Source organism: Lampetra planeri, chromosome 8, assembly GCF_965212315.1.
Source record: "Lampetra planeri chromosome 8, kcLamPlan1.2.h2, whole genome shotgun sequence".
Taxonomy (NCBI): Eukaryota; Metazoa; Chordata; class Hyperoartia; order Petromyzontiformes; family Petromyzontidae; genus Lampetra; species Lampetra planeri.
Genome location: NC_136114.1, coordinates 6,992,771 through 7,008,611, shown reverse-complemented (window position 1 = coordinate 7,008,611; position 15,841 = coordinate 6,992,771). Strand labels below are relative to the sequence as shown.

The window sequence follows — 15,841 nt, the reverse complement described above, 5'->3', positions numbered from 1 at the left end:
CAATTTAATTGTTTTCAATTTGATCTAATTTGGGTGGGAGAAACGGGGTAAAAAAAGGGATGTAATGTGAATGACGATACAAGCTGTCAGCAAAACAAAGCAAGTAATTTGTATATAATGGAGGCTGTATAAAGCTGAGTGATAATTTCTTAACATTTATTTCTATGTTAGCACTGTAAACTAACCAACCACGTTTCGCCAGTATGCACAAATTGTTACAATAGGCTTGTTGCTGCCTGACTTCTATTGGCTCCCCCGACCTGCTTGAAAACGTCCTGGATAAAAGGCTGCAACTACGTTGAAAGTACCATGCAAAGAAATATATATCTGTGGACATTGTTAACTTAGCGTTAAGCAGCCACAAAATTAAAAGCTTGTAGCAGTGAACAACACTTTCTAATTGATTTTCTTAGGCCTCGATTAAGCAATTGTTATGGCTCCTGAGATCTTGTGTTTTTATGTTGAACAGAATAATTAATATAGGGGCTTAAACTATTTGTGGCAATTAAGGAAACGTGTGAAAGTGTGCTAGCACATACCTTGGTTGAAATAACGAGACAGAAACTGGGCAAGCAAAATGTAAACGAGTGCCCTCAAAGGCAAGACAGGGTCTTCCCATCAGTGGAAGACATGGTGTGGCTGTTGCATACAAATTCATGTTACTTATTGCATACTTCAATTAATTTTGTATGTAATAGCCTCACCCTGAAATCAGTGCTCTATAAAGTTTGAGCTTAAGCATACGTGTTGAATTGGGTGCAGACGTGTTCCACTGAGTTTTCATGATAACATCATAGTCGCCTCGTATTAAGTGTGCGTGTGTGGGTGAATGTTAAAGGGCCCAGGTAGAGTCATACAAATGAAACATGCAATTTGCAATATTTCCTGTTGAAAAAAATGCTAAATTGTTTGAAACAAGCTCGCATGACTACAAATCGTATTGCATCAATGTTTACAAGGTTTGTTTTATGCTTGGTGCATATCATTGTGTTCGGCAGTCTGTGTTGTGTGCTAGAAAAAAAATTCTTGGTGTGAACAATTTAAGGGAAAATATGTACCTTAGACACTTAAGGGTATGGTGAAAATATATAAATATTGACTTTGCTGTGTACAGTTGTTGGTTGTAGTTGTGCATTGCCACTTGCTGTTCTAGGACAGGAGGCCAAGCAATGTTATAACGTTTATCATTATAAATTGTGTAAATGATGCCCAATCTGAGAATAGGGTTTTCCCTTTTTTCTGGCAACAAAATAGGTGTTAAGATGTTAAAACACCAAACTGAAACCTTTTTCAAGGAATCATGTCTGCATTAACAACAATACGTGTGGTCAGAATGCAAACAAAAAACATACTCTGATAATATATGCATTGTCTTTGAAACTAATTTGGTCGACATCAGAGACATCTTTTGAGCCTAGTTTCAAATGATGTTAGACCAGAGGACACCAAAAAGGCGCCCTCTGGTCTAACACCGTTTGAGACGAGGCTCAAAAGAAAGCTGTCTCTGGTGTGGACCAATCAGTTTCAAAGACAATGCATATATTATCAGAATGTTTTTTGTTTTCACTCTGACCACAAGTATTGTGATTATTGTAGACATGATTCCTTGTAAAAGGTTTCAGTTTGGTGTTTTAACATCTTAACACCTGTTTTGTTGCCAGAAAAAAGGGGAAAACCTATTCTCATATTTTGGTACTGGCAAAGGAGGTCCCATGATGATGCCCAATCTCATAAGCTTAAACATTCTGACATTTGCTGTATTGGAACAACTTGGTTGTGTTAAACCTTCTTGTATATTTGATTTTCTTTTTATATAAATGATTTATTTATGAGATGTGCCATAATTTTATTTATGTATAATTTCTATTTGAGTTAATGTAAAGCCGAATGACCGTAATATCTGACACTTTCAAAAATAAACTTCGTGTTCGACATTTCTTTATAGATGGCTGCTTGTATGAAACGTGGTTCGGTCTTCCACATTTTTTTGTGTTACAGTAAAGTGGTTCAGGTTTGTAACGTGTTCCCGCTTCAGTCTACATGTCAATAAAGCAAACGCTTTGAGTAAATAAGAGAAACCGTTTCTCCGCTTCAGACACCTTGGATATTGTGGTGCATCATCGTAATCCAGTCGCTGGAAAGTAATATAATGGATCTTAGAGTAATGGCGCATGCTTGAACGACCATATATATAGACTTCCAGAATTTTCCAGATGAGGGCGATATTTCATCATGATCAGTATCACCAGTATTTCTCATCTCTAAACTATTCTAAATGTGACTTTCTCAGGAACAAAGCCTTTTCGCACGACTCATTCTGTAGATTTGTTCGTTGCCAATTTGGCCATCCATGACCAAATGCAACAGTCGAATTCTAAGGCTATTTTGTGCACTCTTTAGACCTGTTAATTAAGCCATGGTCATTATGCTGGAATGGCATGTTATTCTCACGTGTCCCCTCCCACATACCCTAACTATTCAACTGTTTTTACTCTTGGCCATTCCTGGTAATATTTTCAGCATCAATTCAACCACGTATCTGGGTTGGAATTGCCTTTTCAAGGCAGAATGCGCAAGGGCCATGAACAGAAAGAACATTTTGTTTCCTAGATAACCCAGGAGAGAATGTTTTAAGAGGTAAACGTTTAAAGCCCTCAGTCGTCTGCTTACTGATGAGTTCGTGAAGGCCACTGTGAGTTGTCACGGCCATACTAATCAGCCGCATTGCACCGGTAAGCAACCAATAAATCACATCCCAAAAAGAGGTGCCCTTCAAATTAAAGCTCCACTTAACTACGTAACATGTCTGTGAAGCAGTATGTACTTTGAATTTAAATGGACGGAGTTTGAATTTTGCCGCATAGATTTAAAGCAGACACGAATAATGGTATGAGGTGCTTGAAGTGCGTTTAAAAGGTAATTCCGCAACCCGATTACGGGTGCAATTTGGTAGCGTATTCTTAGCATTATATGACACACTCTCCCCTGCAGCGTTTTAAAGATAAAGTTGGAGGTGCGTCTTATAATCCGATGTGTATGACCAGTTTTAACCCCTCCTTGACACCGGGTACAAATTTGTGGTGCGTCTTACTTTCAGGAGCATCTTGTACAGTAATTCTGTTCTCTAATATTTTGCATAATAAGTACCACTTAGGCTAACGTTCATATGGTTTACAATAATATAATATCGGCCTGCTAATGTGTGAATAGCATGATTTTGATCCATGATTTTAACAACGAAATGAGCCATGAAAATTGGACCAAGTCCTCAATAGGCGAGACATGCGTACAATAATAATTGTAACACTGTACATGCAATGCCCTTTACTCAGTACAATCACACCGATTTTGAGGGGTGGTATTACGAAAGATAGCTGCAATAGAGTAATTTAATCATGAAAAGTATACATAGTAAAACACGATTACACATGGCCTCCGAGCAAATCACCTGGAATGCGGCCGATTCTGTTATCCATCGGAAGCTCAGCAAGTTTGATCCGGGATAGTTGCTTGGATGGGCCACCACCAAGCACAAACACTCAAGTGAAGGTATGTGTAGAGGGAGGGCAGTGCAGCAGATTCGATGTTTGTTCTGCCCTCATCTAACCACCACCAATCTTCACTGCGGAGTCAGATGAAATGTGATCCAATAAACTCTCACGACCTGAATGGCCAGGGAAGGCTCATCCAGCAGTAGATTCACGAACGAGCTGGACATGCATAACTGTAACAAAACATGTTTTTTGTTCCTGGGTAGTAAGTGTTATTTCCTAATTGCTTATGCCTCAAAAGTACAGAAAATGGCTATTATTCCCCACGAACTTTTTTGGGAAATGTCCCTATTTTCAATGAGAAAACGGGCGAATTTGTGTCTTTTCGTTCACATAAAGTCAGAAAAAAACAACATGAATCAAAATTAACATGTATTTATACTAAAGTAATACAAAAAATTACTACAAAAGATTTAGACACCAAGGCGCACTACCACGGGCTGGACTGGCTACAGCGGACCGAGTTTTATGTGGGGAGGAACAACGTCAAGTGGGAGCTACTGGTGGACCCACGGAAGTTGCTGATGCCACCACTGCACATCAAATTGGGCCTTATCAAACGATTTGTCAGAGCTGTAGATAAGGAGTCGGCAGCCTTCAAGTACCTTCAAGACTTCTTCCCTAAGCTGTCTGAGGCAAAGGTAAAAGCCGGTGTCTTCGTCGGACCACAGATAAAGAAGATCCTGGAGTGCAATGAATTCCCCAAGAAGCTCACTAGTAAGGAGGAAGCGGCTTGGAACAGCTTTGTTGCAGTGGTTCGTGGCTTCCTGGGCAATCGCAAGGTCGAAAACTATGTGGAGCTGGTTGAGACTCTGGTGGAGAACTACGGCACAATGGGCTGTAGGATGTCCCTCAAAGACCATATCCTTGATGCTCATCTTGATCAATTCAAGGAGAACATGGGAGCGTACTCGGAGGAGCAATGCGAGCGCTTCCACCAGGATAGACTGGACTTTGAACGCCACTACTAAGGACAATATAACGAGAACATGATGGAAGTACATTTGGGGACTGATTCGTGAAAGTGATTTACAGTATAATCGTAAATCTCGAAAAACGACTCACTTCTAATTTTTTTGTAGTCATTTTGGTATTACTTTAGTTTTTTCTGACTTTATGTGAACGAAAAGACACATTCGCCCGTTTTCGTAGTGGCCGTCCATAAATGACGTCACGCGATTTTGGACGATTTTTGACCCCCCCCCCTCGTCACACGGCGTCACAAAAAGTCAGACCCCCCCCTCAAATATGACGTCACAAAGCTATGCCCCCCCCCCCAAAAATAAAACATGCTTCAAATCGCTTGAAGCATGTGCGTATTTGATGTGGCGCTACAGTCTGATGTAGGAGAAAACATTTATTAAAAAGTATATTTAATTAAGTAGAACGTGTTGTCTATATTTATTTAAAATTGTGCATTTTGATGTGACGTCACATTTCTCAACCCCCCCCCCCCTCGTCACATATCGTCACAAATGTCTGACCCTCCCCCCCCCCAGGTGCGTGACGTCATTTATGGACGGCCCCACATTGAAAATAGGTACGTTTCAAAATATCACTGTCCTAGTCACAAAGGCAAAGTTTGCGGAGAATAATAGCCATTTTCTATTTTTTAGGCATCAATTACGAAATAACACTTACTACCCAGGAACTAAAATTGTGTTACATAGTGTGATTAAATGCCGCAATGGAGTAGGGTAACGAAATTGCTGATGGTGTGTACGGAATCCGAGTACGGCAGGCTGGAATGTACTGTACGTTTTAATGAAACTGTGTTGCTCGTGTTATCTCTGCACGTTTTTTTTCATGGACTCTCAATAGATTTTAACCTGGGGTTAAGCAAAGCTGATGTAACGTTAGACAGCTGCACAATTTCAAATTAGCTAAACTCAAGCTTGAGCAAACCACCTTCCCTTGGGCAGAGAATTCGAAGAAGTCAATTATGGGAGGCACAATCCAGAAAAGAAACAACCCTTTGTAATTACACGTGTGCCAACGGATACAAGTTTTCAAATCTGCATATTACCTGCTCTGACATTGGATCAGCGTAGGGGGCGTTGACAATGAAAATGAACGTTGACAAGGTAGTAGAAGCATGGAGAGATAGAGAAACATTGCCCAATGACTTTGCGAAACAAATGCTAATTAAATACAGGACAGTACTCTACATGATGGGGACTCAACAACGAGAGGCTTACCACTGCAGATGGAGCGGTGTGATCAGTTCATCTGCAGGAAGGAGACGTGACCGTGGCATTGTAAAAATGTGAGGGATGGTGACAGCATGAGGTATTCATCTACCAGTGAATAGACCCTGGGCGTCGTGGTGGCGAGATATTGTCTCCCTCGCCTGGTATGGAGGACAATGACGCCAGCATGCTGGCCGGCTCGATCCCGATCCTGATGCCTGTATATTGGGAGTTTGCATGTTTCTCTCCCAGTAGTGGCGTGGATTTTTCTCCGGGTCCTCCGGTTTTTTAAATCCTTTATATTAAGTTCACTTGCGCGCTTGCTTGCGCGCTTACGACCGTGCAAATCTTTCGGTCGTTTTTTAACCCACTTCCCGTGATCCAATCGAGCTGACATTTTGCACACAGACTCGTTGTGCGTGACAATTTATTTTCGTGAAAAAAAATTCCTAAATTTTCCACTTTTTTAGAAAAAATGTTTTTCATATTTAATTTCAAATACCAATGTGATAAAAATGAAACTCTTACTCAAGAAAAACAGAAATGAATAATAAAATAAAACCGATGCCACGCATATAAAGGATTTATAGTGAAAAACTTTGTTTTTACGGGTTAATTTTTTCTCTCTCTCCACATTTAGAAGCTTGTGTTTAGAGTATTTGGCTGATATAAATGTCTACATGATAAGCGACTTCGTTGAGCTATCATTTGTGGCCAGGTCGCTTCTGAAAAATAGCGATAAAAATCAAGTGAGCCTTACCTCGTAAGATAGAAAAAAAGTTTAAATAGGAATAGGATGATGGTAATTACATGAATGCCTTTTTAAATATTACAATTTTATAATTTATTTTACAATCATTACACTAATTTCTAGTTACATTTATTACAGCAATAGGTAATGTTACAGCAAAGCAATGCATGCATGGTCTTGGGGTCGCGCCTTCGCTGCTTGTTGCGGAGGTTCACTGTTAAATTCCAGAGGCCGCCCTGGTTAATACTGTGGAGCAGATGAAGCATAAACCTATTCTCCATCTGCTTCACAGTGGACGTTAAAGATCCCGTGACGTCTTTCACAAGAATAGGCCATTGTGTACCGGTGCCAATGGGCAATTGTTGGCACCCGTTTCTAGCTGCCTTCTAGCTTCTGTCTGTGGTTTCCTACCCAGGCGGACCGTATGGATCCCTCTCGTTAAACACATTCCTACGGAGGGAGCTGGGAGGAACGTTGGGTTGCTCGGTCAATGGCCAGGGTCAACTGCGGCGTGGTGTATTCCGCAAATATGCCCGACTGTGAGGGCGGGCACAAGCCGGCGTGAGTAGGTTAAACGTTGAGTTTTATAAGGGCACCACGGGGTGACCAGCCCCTCCCCACCCAGCCTCTCCCCACCCAGCCCCTCCCCACCGTCCCCTCCCCACCCAGCCCCACCCTCCCCACCCAGCCCCTCCCCACCCTCCCCTCTCCACCCAGCCCCTCCCCACACTCCCCTCTCCACCCAGCCCCACCCCTCCCATTTTCCATGCACGACGGACGGACACAATAATCCCCTGTGGGCTGGTGGAACCAGGTGGTTCCTACCAGTATAAACTTTCAGATGTTCTGATACGTGTATACATATTCTCCATCATTATAGTAAGTGCCAAGATCAGCCAATGAGAAGACAGGCTTTAGAATACCTTACTTTATTCACATGGCTGTATTGTTTGTGTTCACACTCGCTTATGCATAATATACCCTTCTCGTTATTGGCTACAGAGACTGTGTTCATAGCTACATATTAATTATAGTACATCCATATTCTTAGGTTTTTTCGGTAAAGTCACGTAGGTAAAACATTAAAATTAATAAAAGTAAAATAAAATAAAAATCACGACGTTTCGGAGGCAACACAAGCCTCCGTCTTCAGGTGGAACCGTCACAGCCACGACAGCTGTATCAAGTAAATGAGAGATTGCAGGAGCTACCACTCCGTTTATATAATGGTTGGAGAGGGGGGAAGGGGCAAGTGCAGCACACTTTTTATTCATATGGTAATGCCCTATAGTACGTCCCTTGACTGCACAGCCTAGTCTGCTACCGTATAGATAACTCTATGTACTTTAATCAGATAAAATATAATGTATTACACATTTAAAACATTAAATATTAATGTATGTTCTTTTATACTGTGTACTCAATCTGCTGTGAGATCTTGAATGACTGCATCAGTTGAACTAATGTATTGAAGGTGAACTTGAGGTCACGGCGAGAGTGGGTTTGAGTGGTTTTGGAAAGGCAAACTTAATGGTATTATCTGATATGACATGGATCAGCCGACACGGATCAAACATGGACATTGACGAACCAACATGAAGATGAGCTCAAACGTGCTCAAAGAAACATACCGGGAATTACATTGAGAGACAGAATCACGGGCGTTTGGATTCGAGAATATCACGTTAAAATCATAATTTTTACGTTTTAAGGAAAGCCGAGTGAACTTGGGCAGGACACGTCGCAAGAAGATACCATCGCCGGTGGGAAGAATAACAACAGAAGAGAGGTGCCAATTAAACACATAGTGACTGTGCAGGGCAAAGCTTCTTGGTCTCAATGATTTCACCCCGTGAGCGCTGTTGGGCTATAAACGCCACTGGACAACACTCAGGCGCGTGTGAAATGGCACTCAGCCTTTGTGCACTTTGCAAAAAACTGCTTTTCCTGAATAATGCACAAAGGCTGAGTGGTTTTTCTGCGGGTTTTTTTTTGCGTGTTGTTGGAAACTTGTGTTTGTTGTTAGTGTGGAGATATTATTATTATTCACGTATCTAATTGAACACTATTGCTCTTAAACAGAGATTTAGACAATTACTGGCTCTGCCCATAGTCTTATCCCCAACACGATCGATCGCGCCTATTCCCGTTAAAGGTTATGGCAATCCCATCAACACACCCAATTACCCCAGTCCCAATTCCGATTGTAATTTTCACAGCCAGTATCCAGCGAAACCTTACCCCTCAGCTGTATCAAATGACCTCTTACCCTTGAATGAAGAAGATGCAAACCAAAGAACAACTGTAGCGCTTATTTAAAATGCGTCTCGGACTGTTCAAATTTTTTTTTAAACTTTGGGATCAGAAATAAATGTAATTCTTCAAAGTTACGGTTATGCGCTCGCTGCAGTGACGCCAATGCGTTGGCGCTTTAAATCATATGGCCGTGACATCTGCCATAAATCATATTGCCGTGACATCTTCCATAAATCATATGGCAGACGTCACTAGGCTCCCCAACCGTAAGTGAACACTGTTTCCTCATCAAAGAAGCCTCACAGTGTGTTGGAGAACCCACGAAACGCAGCTTAGGCGTGTAAGGTTCAACAAGTGATGCTTTGTTGTGTTTAAAACAAAAAAAAATCGGTTAATCCATCGGCTCACGGATTAACATCGTTGAATTCCCAGCAAGTGGTTTCAGGTTCACTTCCCCTTCCCGTAAACGTGTCCATCGTTTTATATATCACGATGATCTTTGGCTGCACACTGGCATGATATTTGCTGCTATATTAGATTTTTTTAAATACACTGTTCTGTACTTTTTCATTTCGACAATATACATAAATAATGTTACTGTATATAGGATAATCCTCAATTATCGCCAATGTATTAAACAACTTATTTAATGTATCCTCGATTATAATCGACAATTTCTGAAATCATTAAATCCGAGGTATTGAACAGTTATCAAATATGAATATGCTCTCATTCTTTGGGTCTTTTGGTAAAGCCATGTAGATAGAAAAAATAATATTAATTCCTGCAGTCACGAAAGCTTTAAGTCAAGAATGAATATGCTCTATTTAAATTTTGTCAACATCCTACTGCGTGTGCCTCTTGAATTGACATTACATGAAAATGTACATTTCTTCTCATTTACGAGTTTAACAATGCTTCCCTTTTTGTTGAACGATATCACATTTTATAACACGTACCGTATGGGCAATTAAACACAGTACATTAGTGAGTTCTGAGATACGAACGAATCAACATCCGAACGGGTCAATCTATGGATGGATCCGAACGGGTCTCAGGAACGGGACCGTTCATATGTCGGGGACTGCCCTGGATAAAACACGCAGCTTTTTTTTTATATATGTTCGCAGGGCTGGAAATGGGAATAAAGTACTAGGGGAACTTATAAAACTATTTCCTCCACCCCCTACTAGATCTGGACCGTACACTAGATCGGAGGAGGAGGTGGTGTGTGTGTCTACGTGTGTGTCTGTGGTTTAGTGCGCTGCGCTACGAACCTGGCGAACCAAGTTCGATTCTCGCTCACGGCCAACACCAGTGACGATCATTTTAACCGGTCCTGGGCCTCCCCTAGGTCGACTCAGCCTTAAATGAGTACCTGGTGCGGTGTGTAAAAGCATCGCTACTGGGGGAGACAAAGGAGGCCGGGCGTGGTGTTGGCCACCCACTCCATCCTGTGCCACAGTGCCGGCCTTCATAGGTGCTCGCTAACAGCACTTGCTCCAACAGTTTGTTAAGGCTATAGGGGTATCTTTGTCTTTGTGTCTGTGGGTCTCGATGTGTGTCTCTTGGTCTCTGAGCGTGTCTGTGGGTATCTCTGTTAGTCTAGGCCTCTAGGGGGTCTATCTGTGAGTCAAATAAAAAAAAAGATAAATCATTGATTCCTTCCGGAACGCAGCTGGGTTTACATTTTCACCCCACCACAGCGTTTCGGCCAATTTCCACCACCGTATGTTCGATATGGGTTGATAGTGTGTGCGTTCCATTATTCTGCGCTGACGGACGCAGGCCACGTGCAGCAAAATATCGCATGCTGTTCGTTGCTGTGTTTGATTAATTATGTTTGATTTGCAGCAATAATTTGTTTTACAATCTTAACAATATATCCTCAGTTATCGAGAACATGTCAATATATGTTTTAATATATTGCCAATAACTAAGGATATATTAAATATTGTAAGTTTATTATATATGATAGTAAAAATGAAACATACATTACATAAAATAAGACAAAGCAACAAGCATGCTATAGAACCCCAAATCACAAGGGGTGGTGATTCCACATCCCTTTGGCAATGACAAGTCTAACTTTAACATTATTTGCCATACCAACACTATGTAACACAATTTTTGTTCCTGGATAGTAAGTGTTATTACGTAATTTCTTACTCCTAAAAAATAAAAAAATGGCTATTATTCCCCACATCCTTTGCTTTTGTGACCAGGACAGTGATATTTTGAATGTACCTTTTCAATGAGAAAACGGGCGATTGTGTCTTCGTTCACATGAATTCAGAAACAAGTATAACCCGTAAAAACAAAGTTTTTCACTATAAATCCTTTATATGCGTGGTGGCTAGAGTCCTCTCGTCCTCTGGCTTGAGATGGCTGCCACCTATGGGTCAGATGATTGCATGGCAGCATTAAGCAATTGGTAATTAAATATAATATTTTTGTCCTAAAAAGTGTAAAATTTTGGAACAAAAATTTTCACGAACATTAATTGTCGCGCACAACGAAGTGGGTTAAAAAACGACCGAAAGATTTGCACGGTCCTAAGCAAGCAAGCAAGCGAACTTAAAAAAAAAGGATTTAAAAAACTACAAATTAATTAAAAATGTACATGTATTTATACTAAAGTAGTACAAAAATGACGACAAAAGATTTAGAAGTGAGTCGTTTTTCGAGATTTACGATTCTACTGTAAATCACTTTCACGAATCAGCCCCCAAATGTAGTCTCCCATCATGTTCTCGTTATATTGTCCTTTGCAGCGACGTTCAAAGTCCAGTATATCCTGTTGGAAGCGCTCGCCTTGCTCCTCCGAGTACGCTCCCATGTTCTCCTTGAATTTATCAAGATGAGCATCAAGGATATAGACTTTGAAAGACATCCTACAGCCCATTGTGCCGTAGTTCTTCACCAGTCTCAACCAGCTCCACAGTTTTCGACCTTGTGCTTGCCCAGGAAGCCACGAACCACTGGGACAACGCTGTTCCAAGCCGCTTCCTCCTTACTAGTGAGCTTCTTGGGGAATTCATTGCACTCCAGGATCTTCTTTATCTGTGGTCCGACGAAGACACCGGCTTTGACCTTTGCCTCAGACAGCTTAGGGAAGAAGTCTTGAAGGTACTTGAAGGCTGCCGACTCCTTATCTACAACTCTGACAAATTGTTTCATAATGCCCAATTTGATGTGCAGTGGTGGCATCAGCACCTTCCGGGGGTTCACCAGTGGCTCCCACTTGACGTTTTTCCTCCCCACAGAGAACTCGGTCTGCTGTGGCCAGTCCTGCCTGTGGTAGTGCGCCTTGGTGTCTAAATCTGTTGTCGTCATTTTTGTATTACTTTAGTATATAAATACATGTTAATATAGATTCATGTTGGTTTTTTATGTGAACGAAAATACACAAATTCGCCCGTTCTCTCATTGAAAATAGGGACATTTCCCAAAAAAGTTTGTGGGGAATAATATCCATTTTCTGTACTTTTGAGGCATAAGCAATTAGGAAATAGCACTTACTACCCAGGAATAAAAATGTTTAATACAGTGCAATCGCTGATAACAACTCATGCCCATGTAGTGCTCAAGTTACATCTGACTGGAGAGGTGATGGTGGAATTTGGATCTCACATCGCAGCCGACTCCTCTGCATGCCAAATTAGGTGCATCCCAGCTTACAGAGCCTTTAAAAATATGTACGTTTGTCATTCTGTATGTGGGGTTTGGTTCATGTTTAAGTCCTATTATCACATCTCATGCCATTTTTTATATTTCATTGCATGGAAAAACTGAATGTATATGAAATCAAAGATATATTAACCAATCATTGCAGAGAATATCATGCCATGCTTAGTATTTCAATGTATTGCCTTTTGCAGTTATTCAATCTCATGTCATCATTTAATTTGTGACGTTTGATTTCCATATACGTATGTGGATAAAGTGAACCTGGCGACTTGAGTTCGATGTTCCGGATCAAGTAACAATCAGTGCGAGTGATATCTGAAGCAGTCTCTGGCTCGCTCCCCTTCCCTCACCACTAACACACAGTGACCAGCGTAGCGATGTCCAGTCAGACAACACACATGCCTGTCACGGGATGAGGAAGCCTCCATTCAGCGGTGGATATGAACATTATAGATCTATATTAATAACAAATAAAGCAAGTATATCAGAACATATGATGCCATTCTTATTCCTTCAATATCTTGTCTTATGCAGCTATTCAATATCTCATGTCATAAAGTATGTTTTGTACCATTTAATGCTTCATAAATGTGATGAAATCCAAACAAATGCAGTACACGTATATAAACCAAGCAGAGCTGCCAATATTATCATACTATGCCCATCTTCCACTGTGTAGTCCCAGATTTTGAACATTTTGCTGCTATACATTTCCAAATGATAAGCCACTTTGTTGAGCTATCATTTGTGGCCAGGTCGCTTCTGAAAAATGAGTTATAAGCTCAGTGGGCTTTACCTGTTAAGCACAAAAAAAGTTTACTTTTATTTGTATATATTTGTTAAATGATTTGTTTACCTTTCCTATATGGTGCACTCTTATCGTGTTTTGTATTGCTTGTTTTTTGTAACGCTTTGACCCACCCCTACTGGTCATCTGTGAAAAAGAGCTTCATAGCTCATAGGATTCCTCAAATATAAAATAAATATTCTGCCGAGGCGCCTCCTCCCCCCTCCTCGGCGTCCACTTAAAACCCTCACTCCAAAGGCGATCTCCGTAACGCTGTTGAGACATCAAAGTAAAAAGGACGTCATGATGAATAAGGGATTAAAACCTTTCAATGAAATAGGTCTGTGTCACCGCGACCTTACAAATTGCACACGGATTAATGCAATGAATAGCACGTCGAGGTCTGCTTTTCGCTTGCAAGTTTCAGATTTACTGCAATACACCCGTCATTGGACGGGCAAAATGCTAGTAGTATAGAATAAATCAAGCACAGCTGCCAATATCATCATGCTATGCCTATCTTCCAATGTGTAGTCCACATATATAAACCAAGCACAGCTGCCAATATCATCATGCTATGTCTATCTTCCAATGTGTGGCCCACAGATAACATACAGTATATATTTAAAAAACACATTGCTACCAAATATCATCATGCTATGCCCATCTTCCAATGTGTAGTCCACATATATAAACCAAGCACAGCTGCCAATATCATAATTATATGCCTATCTTCCAATGTGTGGCCCACAGATAACATCCAGTATATATAAAAAAAACACAAACATTGCTACCAAACATCATCATGCTGTGTGCTAGTCCCAATGCAGTCATTCAGTGATCTGCTGTCACCTCGCCTCCCACGTGGTCCCGCGCCAGCCCAAGGCGGCGTTCCCACGCGCGTGATGTCACCCCCAACCACTCACCCACAACCCCCCTGATTATTACTGAAAGAACCAAGAATAAGTCGACATTATAGACTGTCAGTACACTCACCCAGCTTAATAACCAGGCTACAGTCTACATTATAGACTGCTAGTACACTCACCCAGCTTAATAACCAGGCTACAGTCTACATTATAGACTGCCAGTACGCTCACTCAGCTTAATAACCAGGCTACAGTCTACATTTAGACTGCCAGTACACTCACCCAGCTTAATAACCAGGCTACAGTCTACATTATAGACTGTCAGTACACTCACCCAGCTTAATAACCAGGCTACAGTCTACATTATAGACTGCCAGTACGCTCACTCAGCTTAATAACCAGGCTACAGTCTACATTTAGACTGCCAGTACACTCACCCAGCTTAATAACCAGGCTACAGTCTACATTATAGACTGTCAGTACACTCACCCAGCTTAATAACCAGGCTACAGTCTACATTATAGACTGTCAGTACACTCACCCAGCTTAATAACCAGGCTACAGTCTACATTATAGACTGTCAGTACACTCACCCAGCTTAATAACCAGGCTACAGTCTACATTATAGACTGCCAGTACACTCACTCAGCTTAATAACCAGGCTACAGTCTACATTTGTGTGTTTTTAATTTTATTCATTTTATATTAAATTTTATTATTTTTCTCTCTACGTGACTTTACCAAATAATATGGACCCCCCCCATCCCCTTTACATTTCCCACAACGCACGCGCGGCGTCTGCCACATGGCGGCGATTCCCTATTGGTCGGCGGGCGGGTCGCGGTTCCGGCCCCTCCCCCTCTCACGCCACGCCCACGCCAATTGACCAATGGCGCGCGAGAGGCGTCAATGCGCGCTAGGAAATTCGAGAGCGAAGGGTTCGCTGCGAAGTCGCCGTGGTGCAGAGCTGCGGTGTCGGCTGCTTCGTGCTGCTGCTGCTGCCTCCTGTGTCTGTCGTGTTGTGTCGTGTGTTGTGTGTGAGGCTCTACGGGGTGACCAGTGCGGTGCCACACCACCCACCACACGCCACACCGCATTCATCAACGGGAAGATTTCTTCGTTCAGCGAGCACCGAACGCCGTCGGGGACGTGTGGCTCCGCGTTGGGTCGCCTCGTTTGGAAGGTGAGTTCCGTGGAGGCCTAGCGCACCCACCACTACCAGCACCCACCACCACTACCCACCACCCCCACCACCACCCATCCACCACTACCACCACCACTACCACCCCAACTACCACCACCCACCAATACCACCACCCTCACCACCACCACCCTCACCACCACCACCCTCACCACCACCCTCACCACCCTCACCACCACCACCAACCTCACCACCACCACCACCCACCACCCACCACCACCTCCACTACCTCCACCACCACGAGCCTTGCCCCGCACGCCGCTTGCCTGGCTCGGCGATGGGAGAGGCCCCCCCGGGTGGGCCCGAGGGTCGGGGCGGCCTCCCTCGGCCTCGCTCGCGGGGTTTGGTGTCAATGTCTTTCGCCTCGCCGCTGTGTGCGGGGTTCGCGTCCCCTTGCGATGTTTTTTTTAGTGGCGCGTTCAGTCGGTTGGTCTCGTGTCAAAAGAGGCACGATTACAGAGTGGCCGGGTGTACATTGTGATGGCACGAAGCGTCAGAATGCGACCCTGGTGTGTGTACGTGCGGGTGTTGTGAAGTGTTTGGGAAG

At 42.5% G+C, this 15,841-nt stretch overlaps 1 protein-coding gene across 3 annotated transcripts in view; it reads left to right on the top strand.

Moving 5' to 3' along the window:
• Nucleotides 1-15,018: 15,018 nt before the first annotated feature.
• Nucleotides 15,019-15,841, top strand: part of LOC144720242 (oxysterol-binding protein-related protein 8-like) — a 104,009-nt gene continuing 103,186 nt past the window's right edge. For all 3 annotated transcript variants that reach the window (XM_078596805.1, XM_078596802.1, XM_078596803.1), the window contains exon 1: nucleotides 15,019-15,276. The gene's annotated coding sequence lies outside the window, so the exon portion shown is untranslated. The remainder of the gene's footprint in view (nucleotides 15,277-15,841) is intronic.